The sequence below is a fragment of the Rhea americana genome, unplaced genomic scaffold (genome assembly GCF_003343005.1).
Source record: "Rhea americana isolate MKP2758 unplaced genomic scaffold, rheAme1 scaffold_356, whole genome shotgun sequence".
NCBI lineage: Eukaryota > Metazoa > Chordata > Aves > Rheiformes > Rheidae > Rhea > Rhea americana.
In genome coordinates this window covers 210,676-224,720 of record NW_028186486.1, presented here as the reverse complement: position 1 = coordinate 224,720, position 14,045 = coordinate 210,676, and positions in this window count along the sequence as shown.

Below are 14,045 nucleotides of genomic sequence, written 5' to 3'. Positions count from 1 at the left end.
AGAACTACATTTCTCGTGAACTTTTTGCTCAACTGCATTGAGGAACGATATTATAAATGTTTAGGCAGATGATTTTTAAGCTTAATTTGCACTATTGTCCACTTCACCATGAAGTTTAAACTAAAAGAAAAGCATATGAAATTATCTTTGTAATTCCTTGGCTGATTCAGAAACTAATATTTTGCTTGCACTCACATTTTCTAATTGTAAGGGCTGCAGTTCCTCTGAGAAATAAACTGTGTCAATGTCAGAGTGAAATGATAATTGAGGATATCATCTTTCATTATACCCAGAACTCCATATTAAAGGAATATTAAATTTACAAGGAAGTTTTACATTTAAAAATAGCTGTGCATCCCTAGTTCAGCAGTCAGGCTTACGATCTCTTTTGATGACAATGCGTCATATTTTTATTCTAGAATCCTAGGCTTATACAGAGTAAAGGATGCCTTCCTCTGGAACTAGCATCAGTGTTACATAGTACAAAATGTTGCAGAATGGTTGCAGAAGCTGAAAGAGCCAGAATATTGCAGGAAGAGAAATGAAGATATCAGGATAAATTAAGTCAGATAATGACCTTAAAAAATAATTTTATGCCTGTCCTCTACTGCTTGGAAAGTGAATTTTAATCAGACTTTCAAAGCGAATGAGGAATAGCATGCTTTAGGTGCTAGAATATTTGTGGGCCTAGTCTTACAAAAATGCCAAGCACTACAAATGCAGATTGGAGCTGTGCTTCTATCATGTCAAATACTATAAAAAAGGTGTGCATATGAAACAAAATAGACACCCAGAATTAATGATATTTTGATAACTTTGGCATTCTTCCATTAAAAGGGGGAATAGCAGCAATCCCTACTCACAGAAGAGGTGTGAAGAAAATTCACTACCTTTTTTAAAGTTCTGAGATACTGCTATGGTACTGAAAAGCTTAGGAAGAACTCATAATATTCTAGTGCTTAAACAGTGTGCATATTAAATGTGGACCGGGAAAACTTAAACCACTTGGTGAGAACAGGAGATCAATGCGACAAATATTTCATTACCTGTGTGAATGTAAACAATGCTTTGAAATTTTTTGGTGATATCCTAATGTATTTGCAGCAAGACTCTATACCAAATCATGTTATCTGTGTCTTTTGCTTGTGCTTTGCTTTTATAGATGCATGTTTAAGCTCATATTTAAACATAGCATAACCTTAAACATAGAATTAGTCTTACTAAAATTAAAGTCTGAACAGGTAAGGTCACACAAAGGATTCATAAAGAAGTAAATAACACATCAATATTTCATTGGATTGGAGGTAAAAGTCTAAACTGTTTCCTATTTCTAGTTAGTTATAACCATTTTTTAGGGTTTGTTGATCATCAGGTTGCCAGGAGATGAGCAACTGGTTAACAGCTGGTTGCATCTGGTCACAGCCAGGAAAGCGTAGCAATAGAATAAACAATTCAGTGTTCAACAGCTGCATTTGCAGTTACAGTCTACTGAATCAAATAAGAGCAGCTTTCCAAGTATAGTTTGTGAGCTAGAAACATAAATTATCTTTAGAAACATTTAGAAGTTTTAAAAAAAAACTGCTTCTTATCCTACCGTTCTCTCCATCCCTTACTATAAGATCTTGTTATTTTTAGTTCCTATTTCTGTTTTAAACATTGGAAAGATCTCCTCATAGACACCATAGGCATTTGTAGGCATTTTAATTCATTACTGTGTTTTGTACTTTGATATACATATCTCTCTTTCAGTTTCTGAAGATTCAACGCTCCTGTTTCATTTCTAGGCACACTTCAGAGTCATTAAATATTTCATGATATTCACCAAGGGCCTTGCTATAGGTATTTATTGTCCCTGGAAAGTCATCAAATATAATGTTGATGGATTACAGTAGACCACTTTATTAAAGAACAAATTGGATTTGGAACATAGTTACTTAATTGATTGCTTGAATATGCTACTGAAAGCCCACCAGAGATCTGGAGATCATCAGACAGATGTCCTCTTATTTGAAGACATCATGCTTGGGGCCAAATACAATTTTATCATTTCTCCATCAAGATGACAGCAGCCTCAGATGCTGAGATTAGAGGAAGCCAAGTTTGCCCAGGATATTGCAATACTTCAGCTACTAGATGATTATTCAAGTTCTAAAGGGAAATTAATCTATAAAGAATGGTGAATCTAAGGCTGAAAGTTCATAACAAGAAAAAGAAAAGGATTGTTTTAAATCTTTGCTGACAGTAAACAGTGGTAAGCAAAGATGCTTATATAAATGTGGCATCTGAATATATTGATTTACCCTGAACTGATTTGAAAACTGCATATGTCAGAGAAAGTGCTGAGAAAAAAATCTTGGGAAAAAAAAATCTATAAAAAGAGCAATTGTGTCACTTGGATATTCACAGGATTGATTAATGAAGTGCACGAATAAGTGTACAGGCACAGTTATAAGCACTCATGCCAACAGAATTCACAAACAAATCCTAAGAGCAGTTTGCAGGTTAAAGACATCAGCTGGGAAGCAAAACTAATGGGAAGAGTGAACGTTCAGGACAACCTCTGCCCAGCCCTGTCTCCTCATGTCCTGACTTATTGACTGGACTTGCTGGATGGACCCTGGACCTCTGCTGTAGTTGTCTCCAGTCCAATGACTCTGGCCCTGTCTCCTGTTGTTCCTGACTGGATGGACTCCAGACCTGACTCATTTCCTTATGTTGTCTGGGACTGTCAATGGGACCTGTCACCAACCTGGTCCTGCTCAGATACTGCAAGACTGTGCCTGGTTGGGGAGGCACTGCCCTGCCTGCGCTCCTTGGCTCCTGGCTCATCTCCCTCATGGGAGCTGCTCTTGCTGCTCACTGAGTGGCTGTATCCAGTAGAATCCATCATCTAGATTACTTTTAGTAACATTTAATTTTATAGTTTGAAATAATTAGGAGTTAGGTAAAACATAGATTCTAAAGACTGAGTTAGTTGATGTTAATGTTCATAATTTCTGTTGTCAAAGATTCTGATTGTAGTCCAGAACCTGACCCCAATAAGTTCTGTATGATGGGCCAAGAAGACAGACTATTCCAGCCAGTTTGAAGTAAAAATGTAAAACAAAAGATAGGAAAACACCAAATCAGGAGTGATCAATGGACTTATGGCTTATAGAACTTATTGCAAGATGACATCTGGAATGATCTACAGGCCCTGTGAAAACAGTGGTCAGTTAGAATAGTGCAGCATCCCAGAGTATCATTCCACTTAGTTAAGTGCTGCTGTACAACTCACAGTGTAGCTCAAACTGAGTTTGCAGAGCTTACTGTGAAAATGGACTAGAGTTACAGGAGAGCTGCTGTTACAGCCACGTCAGCCCATGGTATCTATGTGTCTTGGGCAATATGAGCTTGTGAACAACAAAAAGAGACTTTGACCACATGTGTAACCGATTGCTAAATTAGGCAGATCTTTAGGTGAGATCTTTGCAGGTAAAAAGCCTTTCAGGTCACCTTTTGATCCACCTACCACTGTTAAGCGTTGTTGCTGGTCTGTAGTACCTTTACTAGCACTGCAGGGCTGTTTCCAAGGGCTCGTTCCTGCACAACATGTCGTGACTGATAGTGTGATCAGATTGCATTCTGCTTTATTTTCATCTGTTGAAATGCTAACTTTGCTTTTCTTTTTTGTATCATCTGATTTGTTGTGTCAGCTAATATTTCTCATAAATCAATGGAGAGAGTTCAATATTTCTGATGTTAGAGCTGAACTAAAAATAATAAAAATAAATAATTCATCTCTGATGTAGGCAACTGTGTAGACATATGTAAGTTTTTATCAGAAATTCTCAGTTCCCTTTTCCTCAAAGAAAAAGTATATATACCTGTTTAAAAGTGTATTTATCTATCTATTTATTGCACATTTATTATCTAGAGAAAAATACTTTTCAGACTACTGACTATTTTAGAAAAGTCCAAGTTATCAACAGTTAGCAGTTAATAGTTTCTTCAACCTGTTCTTATCTCTTGGGTAAACAAGGAATTTTACAAAACTGCTTAATTATACACTTACTCATGAGACTGAAGGACTTTCTCCAAAGTCATTTCTATTACTTGAATAACTGATTTCCATTTTATAGCTTTCCAGAACATTTTATTCACATTTTGTTATAAACTGAAAAAACATTTTCAGTCTGGTTTCATAATCCTTATTTAACTCATTTTGATTATAATTGTCATTTTATCTGAATAAAGATAACAGGAATGAGCTCAAGGTTATATTGTAAAACTTCATTTTTACTAGATTCTGAAAGGGTGTGAATCCTATAACAGTAATCTTTTCTATTTCAGATTGACATGGACCAATAAAACATTAGAAAAAATATTTCACTTGCAAGTAGAAAGTATACTTGTATAATTTTTAGGTCCTCAGACAATAACATGCCATATTGCTGTATCCTCTTTGAAAAACCATGCAACATTTTATGACATTTTGACATCGAACTTTGATATGTAAAAATAATGTATCATCCTGTAGATAGAAGAGCCAGTAATTTCTTAACTGTGATTGTCATGTAGCTAAATGGACAGCTACATATATTTAAAAAATGAACATATTACCATCAAAAATTGAAAATAACCTATTTAACTTTTGACTCACCTGTACCTTTGTATGGTTTTGGTTCATAAAGGACATCAATCACATGCCTGAAAACATTCCTCAGAAAGGACTTAGTGAGTCCAACTGTGAAAATAATACATTCTTCACCCATCCCATCTGTAGTCTTGGCCTAAAGCAAGATTAAAGATCATGTAGTTGACCTTACAAGCACAAATCTATTACAAACAGGTTTTGGCCTTAGACATAAAGATAGTCACAAAATCGGTAAACTTAACATCCCTTGGACACGCAAACTCACTTATAACAATAGAATAAATGGCCTCTGGTAGAACCAAGGCTGTGGGTAGGTTGAGCTAGGCAGCTTTTAGGAAATCTCTTTGTTTCATTTGAAATATGCTACAGCTTTAGGTTAAATAGCTGAAGGAACCTGAAATCTCAACACAGACCATATACAGCTCCATTCAGCCCAAGATCAAAGAATTAGGGATCTGAGTAGACTGAGACATGAGGAACAAAGGAATGAAAAGGAGGAATAGATCAAAAAGAAAAGCTTCTGTTTCAGTATCAGTAAAGCAATAAGCAACTGGTATTGAGAATATAAAATATATTGGAGTCCACCATCAGTCTAGTACCTCTGCAAAGGGAACAAGGGAATGTATCTGCTCTGTTCTGGATGATTACTCAATATGCCTAATAACTTCTAGAGAAAGGAACGGATCCACAGTACGTTACCAACCCATCATTAGTGTCTAAAGAGATTGCAGAAGTGGTTGCTTGCTTTAGAATTAATATATTTCTCTTGACTTGCCACAGCATCCCCGGAAGGACAGAGTGAGGAATGAGTGGAATGTTTTACTCCAGGAGACCTAAACGACAGTACTCTGCGTGAATGTGGACTTTTGCTCAGCTATTTTAAAACAGGGGAATGGAGATCAGTCTCAAAGCAACATTAAAATGTGCAATGTCAGCCAACCAAGTTCAAAGAACATGTTTCCATTTCATGAACTGTCACTGATTAAATATACACATATTTTTATTATGTACTGTTGCTATTCCTTGGTGTTAGTAACTGATCTACACAGGTATGCCAAATGAACTGCTTTACCTTGTAAGTAAATACACAGATTGGATTGGTCATGAGATAAAATCTTGTTATGTGAGAGTGAGGTATGATACATCCTTAAATATTTTAATATACATTTTTTTGTTTTTTGAAGAAAAAAGCAATGCAAAGGGCATTTCTCAGATGCATACCATTTTAATGATAATTAAATCTAATCTTATTATCATCAGATTACAACTTCTGATGTCAAATATTGCATCTCTTTAAAGAGCCTTTCAGAGAAAAAATGGGCTTATTAGTATGTATTCTTTCTATTTTCATTATCCTGTTTACATAGTATTCTTTGCACTCAATGTATCTCACTGTGTCAGCACTGAATCTGGTCCTGACCCAAACACAGAAGGGTAGAGACTTTTAAGTGCCAGCCATCTGTTTGCTTATTAAAGAAATACTAGTCAACCTATTAGTGTCATTGTCACTGGCAGGTAGAGGAATGTGAAGAATGCTTAGAAAAAATCCGTAAAATGTATCGCTTGTTTTCTTGTCTCTTCTGTCACAACAACAGTAAAACACCTAACATCACCCCTATTTGTCTTCTGGCAAATTGCTTCATTAGCATTTCCTGTTGCAGATAGAGCAAATTGTCGTTATTCTTTTAACCTTAGTTTCTTTTAACCTTAGTTTCTCCTTATCTAGTTAAATAAATGTGCTGCAACCACAAAAAGTATCTTTAGAAAATGTGAACTACAATGTGACATACTCTTATGTCTCTGAGTTCTTCAAAGAGGTTTTAGTTGTAGCAAAATGATAAAAAATAACTATTCAGTGTCTTTGTTGTCAATAAAATATATATATATATATATATATATATATTTTTTTTTCTCCTTCAAGCTTCTTTTACCAGAATCCATTCCAAACATTATTGGGGTTCTGGTTTGGGTTTGATTTTATCTTTTTTTTTCCCCTAGAGAGCAGCAATAGAAGAAAATAGCAGACAGATGAAGACATAAGATGCATTTGAGCAACGTGCTGGTAGCCTTCTGGACTGCAATAGAAATAACCTTTTTTGTTTTTCTTTTATTTATTTTTATACATATATGTATATGTTTATATGTACACACTCCAGGAAAAATCCAAATCATAAGTTTGCAAATGATCTTATTGTTTTATCTGTAGTGTTTTTATCACTCATTTTTCAAGGTCTGTGGTGACCTTGTACAGTAATACTTTTTTTTTTTTTTCCTGTACAACACTCCACTTTTTTGAACATACAATTATAAGAAGACTGAAGCCAGTCCTGAAAAAGACCTGGTTACCAAATCTGTTTGGGATTAGAGCCCCTGGATCCTAAGTGGATGCACCCTCAAAGAGCAAAGGAGTGTGACAGAGCACTGGCACAGGTTGCCCAGAGAGGTTGTGGAGTCTCCTTCTCTGGAGATCTTCAAGGCCTGCCTGGATGCAACCCTGTCTACCATGCTGTAGGTGACCCTGCTGAGCAGGGAGGTTGGCCTAGGTGATCTCCAGAGGTCCCTTCCAACCTTACTGACTCTATGATTCTATGATCCTATGGCAGTGCCACTGTGAAAGCCATCATTGCATTGAGGCCAGGAGGTCCCAGCGTGAACGGGGTGCGTTACTGCGCAATGCACCCAGCATCGTTACTGGCCGCTTGTGGAAAAGGTGTGCTTTTGTCAAGCTGGTGAACACTGCATATGCTATTTGGAAGGCAGCAGACATGAAAAAGAGAGTACTGAAGAAACTGGATGTGTGGGCGTTCAGCTAATATATGTCGGCACAGTGCCATGGAGCAATGCTGGTTTATTAAATCTAAGAGCTGCTGCTTATGTGTAAATTAGGACTGCCACCTGGCTGGTTTCCAGCTGTCTTGCCTGGTTTTATTCTGAACTCGCTGGCTGCTGTTGCAGCTACTGTACAGATTGGTCTGGATAGTCTCAGCAGACTGTTTTCGGAAGGTGGCTGGCCTTTTCTGTGTCAAAGATGGCTGCATTCTGCTTGTGTTTTTAGCAGCAAAGTGCCATTGAGGAGGTGATTTTTCTGAAACTTTAGTGATAGTGGTCACCCTGATGAAAAACCGGGTCACCTGAAGTGTAGTAAAACTAGGTTAGCTTTATCTAAAATAAATGATTGTGAAAAATGCATGTATTATCTAGCTTTTCATAATTTTTTAACTATAATATTTATGTCGATGGATATAGATAATTTAAGAAACATATTTTGATACTGAATGTGTCTTTCTACATTTACAAACAGAAGCTAGTAAATAGATATATCCCAAGCTATATCATGTCTAGTCAGTATAAAGAACAAGAGTCCTACTTAGTCATGAGGAGAATAATTACACTGGAAATGCTTGGAAATGGCGGTTTATTTTACCAATATAGGCATAGTCAGTGGGATCCAAGTAAGTTAAATATACACAAAGCAGGCAATTTATTCCACTTGTTTTGGTTGTCTAACAGGCATCAAATATAAGCTTGTTGTCTAGGCTGTCTTTTGGTTAATGGAGGAAGACAAGCATCTCCAGAAGGCAATTCGTCCCATGAGGGTGGTTAAATACTGATACAGCTGCCCAGGGATGCTGCAAAATTTGCATCCACAAAGATCAAAACCTGAACAAGGCCCTGAGAAATCCAACTGTGTTAAACATGCTTTGAGCAGGGGGTTTGGACTAGAACACCAAGAGGTCTCCTCTAGCCTCAATTACTCTATGACTCCATATTTTCTATTAACTTCCATACTATTAAGTAGAGGATTGCAGATTAGACCATATCCAAAATAGCATATAAGTGCCTAGGTAGTATTTCGTGCATGCATGTTACTCACTGGAAACTCTGCTCAGCCTATTGTGTGACTAGGATGTCTCTAGTGCATGTATTTTCCATAAAAACTTCCTTTGATTTTTACAGTTATGTGACTGCATCTGCTCAAATACACACAACCTTGAAGTYGGTTTCCTGCCCGAAATAGTGATTCTGAATCCAGGTCTTTCTGCACCCAGATTGCCTGAGGGATCTAATCTGCTGAGCAGAGTCAGGAGCAACTGACATACCCAGCATTAGATGCAGTTCAAAATATAGCTTTTGGAATAAAAGGTGATTTCTAATGCCTATCTTTTGCATAACAACCTCATCATTAGACCATATGCTAAAGCAGTAAATCTGCATTCAGGTACTTCTGAAGGTAAAGGGGGTTGAATCTATCCTACTTGTTTCTCAGATGATTATCTCTAATCACAGGGTTATAGTATATTGTGAGTAAGATTCTGTTTGTTCTGAGTTACTACAACAGCAGATATGAAATTCTTGAGTTCAGAAGACAGCAAGGCAAGATTCTGTAGTCTAGGGGTTAAGCCAGTCTCACTCCTTACTTTTCTTTTTAGCTACTGAATCTAAAATGCCTAAAGGCTTTATCTATAAGAATAAACTCAACAGTGCCCAGCTAGTTCCCTGTCCTTAGGATCAACTGGCATAGTTTGGCTGATTCCACCCTATTAAATTTCCTTATTCTCGAAAAATCACCTGTGCAATCTTCCAGACATGTCGTTTGAACTTTCTGGCAGACTGTTACTTTGTCTGGACCAAAAGCATGTATATTTGGAAAGTTTAACAGCATGGATAATCACATTTCAGTGCTCAGCCTGTGTCCTGGTGTTACTTAACTGCTAGTAGTAGAAACATTGCTGCACAGACAAGCACAGGAGGCAAATCTCAAGACTTCCAGCTCAGAGCTTAGGGCGTCCAGCCACAAGGTTAGAGGACCACACTCCTTCACGCTTATTTTGCTGAAATTAGGGTCTTCACTTTCTTGAGTGTAGAGTAGTAGAAGCATAAATAGAAGGAAAATGCAACCGTGTTCTAACCATCTAAGTGTGGGCTCTTAATACGGTGCACAGAATGTTTTTATTTGTGAAAATCCAATGTTAAGCACTCGATGTCTTCTATAAATTAGGGATTTTCATTGTGTAAGTACCATATACTTTCTTAAAACTGGAGCTTCAGATCCTTAAAGAGAAAGGCTTGTAAGACTGGAGTGTAAAACTATGTACTCTGGTCTCTCCCTTCACATTATTTAAATTCTGTAGTTGCTATTGCTGAAATTGGATTCCTGAGAAACACTGAGTGAGAAGAGACTGTAATTCTACTCATCTAAATACAAATTTTGTATACAAGATGTTTCAGGTCCCACCTGCCCAGCAGAAAAGAATCACTTGATCATTTGATCAGTCTGCAAGAAAATCTTTAGAGAGAGTCCTCTGAAGAAACAGAAACTTTTAAAAAATCATCTTATTGCAGAGACAGTAAGTATATACTGGAAATGCATTTTAAAGGATACATTTTTTTCAGAACACCAAGCTAAACCTGTAGACTTTTATTCTCTGTAAAAGAGTTAATGGCTGACTCATTTTATTATTTATTTTTAGATTTTTTTTTTATGGCTGCCTCTAGAGATGTCCCGATTGATAAACATTTTACATTAATTTCTACCTCAAGAAATCAGGGAAAGAGTGCTAAATGCCACACGAACTTGAGCAGTAGATAGCTGGCATAAATGTTGCAGCCATTCATATAGAAGAATGAACTAATCTTAAGCAAGTACTACAAAGCTTTTTTAAAAGCTCTTTTAAAAGTTTGGGAAGATGTCTGAAAAGGAGACTAAAAACTCATTCAGATCATTTTTATGAAGCAGGGACAAAGCAATTGAGGTTTTTCATCCCAGAAAACAGGAAATATCTAATTTTGCTCAAGACCGAGTATTCCCAGACCAATCAATCTGCTTTCTTCCACGGTGGCCAGTCCAAGCTAAGTCAGACAAACTAAAGAACACAAGTGATGGATGTTTAATTTAATTTCATGCCTAAAGTATGGAAGAATTCTTTTATGATCTCACTGAACTGTCTTTTTTAATCCGGGGTAGACTTCCAAAGTTCAGGCAGGTGCCTAAATATCCCATCACATTAAAAACAACCTAGGCACATTTGTATTTTGACCGTGTTTGGAAATGTATAGTTCTGCTACACCTGAACCCTGCTAATGTGAACCCTAATTGAGGTTAATTTGGTCAACTGACTAAATTTCCAGTTCTTTCTTCTTTCTGTGACCCTGCCTCTGCTTTTTGGCGCCCCTTATGATGCTGAATTATCTTCCTTCTGGTTTTGAAATAGCAACCTTTACCAGGCTGCAAAAGATTTGCATTATCCTGCACAGATGAGAAAAAAGATTGAACATTAACTCTAAGGAAGCCATCAACTTCTTTTCTTCCCACATATAATTGTATCCGGATGTTCTACGTCTGCTAGAAACAACTCACTAGCACCTAATACTTACGATATGTGTATAAACAAAGAGGTCTTGTTTACATGCCAAATGCTTGCACTCACCCTGCTGTCCAGTGTTGGAAATAGAGTTGTGTGGCTGTTGAGTGACTGCGGTCCTTTGCAGACATTTTCCTTCTGCAAGTTAGCTAATCAGATCACCATTGGTACACAGTTCTCTACACAGGGTAGAGAAATAGAGATGGACACAATTAATAGAAAAGATGAGTACTCCTTCCCAGATCTAATTAACTCCTTGATCAAAGCACAAAATACTACTAATAAAAAAAATCCAAACAGAAAACTTCTGTTTTGTGCTTCTCCTAACATCAGATAATCTGTTTTGATGAGATGTTCAACACACCGCAATATACTCTTCTCATTTCAATAATTTAGGAGCAAAAGGTAGAGGGAATTTGATGAGACATCAGGTTGGATTTCAGGACCAAGATATTGTGTTTGGATAAGTTTTTAAATTAGTAAGTGTTCATTGTCATCTTACATCCTCACAATTCATGCTCAAGTACAGAAAAGTAAAGCTGAGGCAGCCATACATTTTAAAGATTTGTATATTCTGAATACAGTTTCCTAGCAAATCAGATAACATCATATTTGTCACCTTTACAGTATCTTGCTTTGATGTTTCTGGCATTTTTGTGGATAGAAAAAAATCTTAGAAATGCTGAGGTTTATAAAACAACTTTGTCTCTAGGGGTATTGATAGTTCACAATCTGGAATATATCAGCACACCCCCCAGAATTGCAGATTTTAAGTTTTGCAACATTAAGAAAGTCAGAAAGAACAAATTTTCTTAAAAACATGCACTTACTGTTTATGTCTACTGAAATTATCTTGTAAGATAATTTTAGTTAATGGATTTTAAATGTTCTATAACTTTTGAATGCTCAAATGATATACATATATATTGAGTATTACTCTTCCATTACTGAAATGCCTGAAATTTAGTTGATTGTGCACACTTAACTGACAGCAGAGCCAGTTTTGCTAGCATCTCATATCCGATCCTGCAAGCATTTTCAGAACTATTTCAGATAACAGTGAAGTCACAACATTAATATAGCATGTAGATCTATCTCCTTGCTTGCTATTCAGAGGCCATCTAGTTCTTTTCTTTCTTTCTATTTTTTTTTCTTTTTATCTGTAAGAGAAATGCTTCTTTACCTTTAAATCTTTAATGAGCTTGGTCTTGGCAATAACACTCAGAACCCAGGAGAGGAACCATGTACTAGAATACAACCCTGCTCCATTTCCCATTTAGGACAATGTCAAAATATCTACTAACCGCAATAAAGACAAAAAGGGAGCCAGTATTTTCTGCTTACCATTTATATTTCTTAGGCATAAAAGAACAACGTATTTCTGATGTGTCCCTGTTAGATTGCATATACTGCTATTCAGACACTCTGTATGCAATCCAGTTGTGTAATGTACTTGTCTTATGGCTCTTATTTAAGCACCTACTCTCTGCCTTTGAAGGTCTTTACTTCTACGTATCAGCTTGTTTTTGCTTCTAAATCTCTCTTAGTTGCCTCTCAGAAACTTCTTCCATTCTTTTTCATGTGTTTTCTGATTGTTGATTTTCATTGTTTGATTGTTTGAAGCATTTTTATCCCTAGAATGTACATTGGAACCAGTACTGGGACTCTGGAAAGTGAAAAGAAGTGAAAGGACAGAAAACTGTTTGTGTAATAGGAGTTTTAGTTTAACAGAGCACTGGGCTATTTTTGAGTGAGAGAGAGCTGTAAAAATAGGATGATGTGTGAGTCACAGCTAGGGGTCAAATCCTCTCACTAGAATGGGAATACAATGTAGAATCAAAATCAAGGCAATATAGACAAACTAAATTATTATGATAAGGAAAATGAGGAGACTAACATTTCGGTTGTGTGTTAATACTAGGAATCTGGCTGAAAAACAATAAGAATTGGAATTTCTAATGGTGGAGCAGTTGGAGATTATCAAAGTATTAATTGTGATGAAAATGCAGAATTGTTCAGTACAGATTTCTGTATTTGGAAAGAACTATGAGTTTGTATCATCTGAGAAAGATTAAGTGCTTTATCCTTCTGCTGGCCAACTAGAAACCAAAGAGAATGTCAAACAACATCTTCTAGAGATAGTCTTTTAAAAATCTTTTTTTACAGGAAAGCATCCTTAAAGAATTGGTTCCTCATACCTTGCCTGATGATATTAATTTGTCACTTGCAGAAGTACTGTAAAAGCTCCAGGAAACTACTGAAGTATTAATATAGTATCACTATTCATAAAAGGCATACTAAGAAGACTGGGATAACCATAGGCTGCACAGTGAGATATAAATCCTGAGCAGAGAAGGGGAGGGGAGAGCTGACATGGGATTCAATTGTAAAGGAATGAATGGTGAGGAGTAAAACTGATACCAGTCAAGATCATTTTATGAAGATTAGTTTTTCTCAAGGAATTTGATGTGATTCTTTGAGGTTGTTTGAGAAAATAGTTGTGCAGATGTATTCAGACTCCTGTAGGGTGAATAACTTTATACTGCTTGACACTATTATTTGAAATTCAGTACTGTACAATAGCAATAAAGTATAATATGAGATGAAGAGATCACTAACTGATAGATCACAAAAAGTAGCTGTCAATAGATAACCATCATATAGGTGTCTGTATGTCTGCATTGGATATGTTTTTCAACATTTCCATTGATGTCTTGGAAGCTGATAAAATCACTCCTGGTGAGGATTGCATCTAATACAAAAAAGGGTGAACTGGAAACTATTAAGAACAATACAGTCACACAAAGTAATTCAAACTACGTAGGAAGCTGTTCCATGCCAGAATGTTTCTAATGCAGTCAAACATTCAGTTTGAAGATTTGAAAATTTTCTCACCTCTCTTCTTCAATATCTCAGATTCCTCTGCATATCATCTTTGGGTTAACCTGTTGACAAAGAGTAGTTCAACTAGTAGATCTCTTATGAGTTTTCTATATTCATAACAAATACACCAGTCTGCTCCAGACATGACTCCTTGGCTACATCTG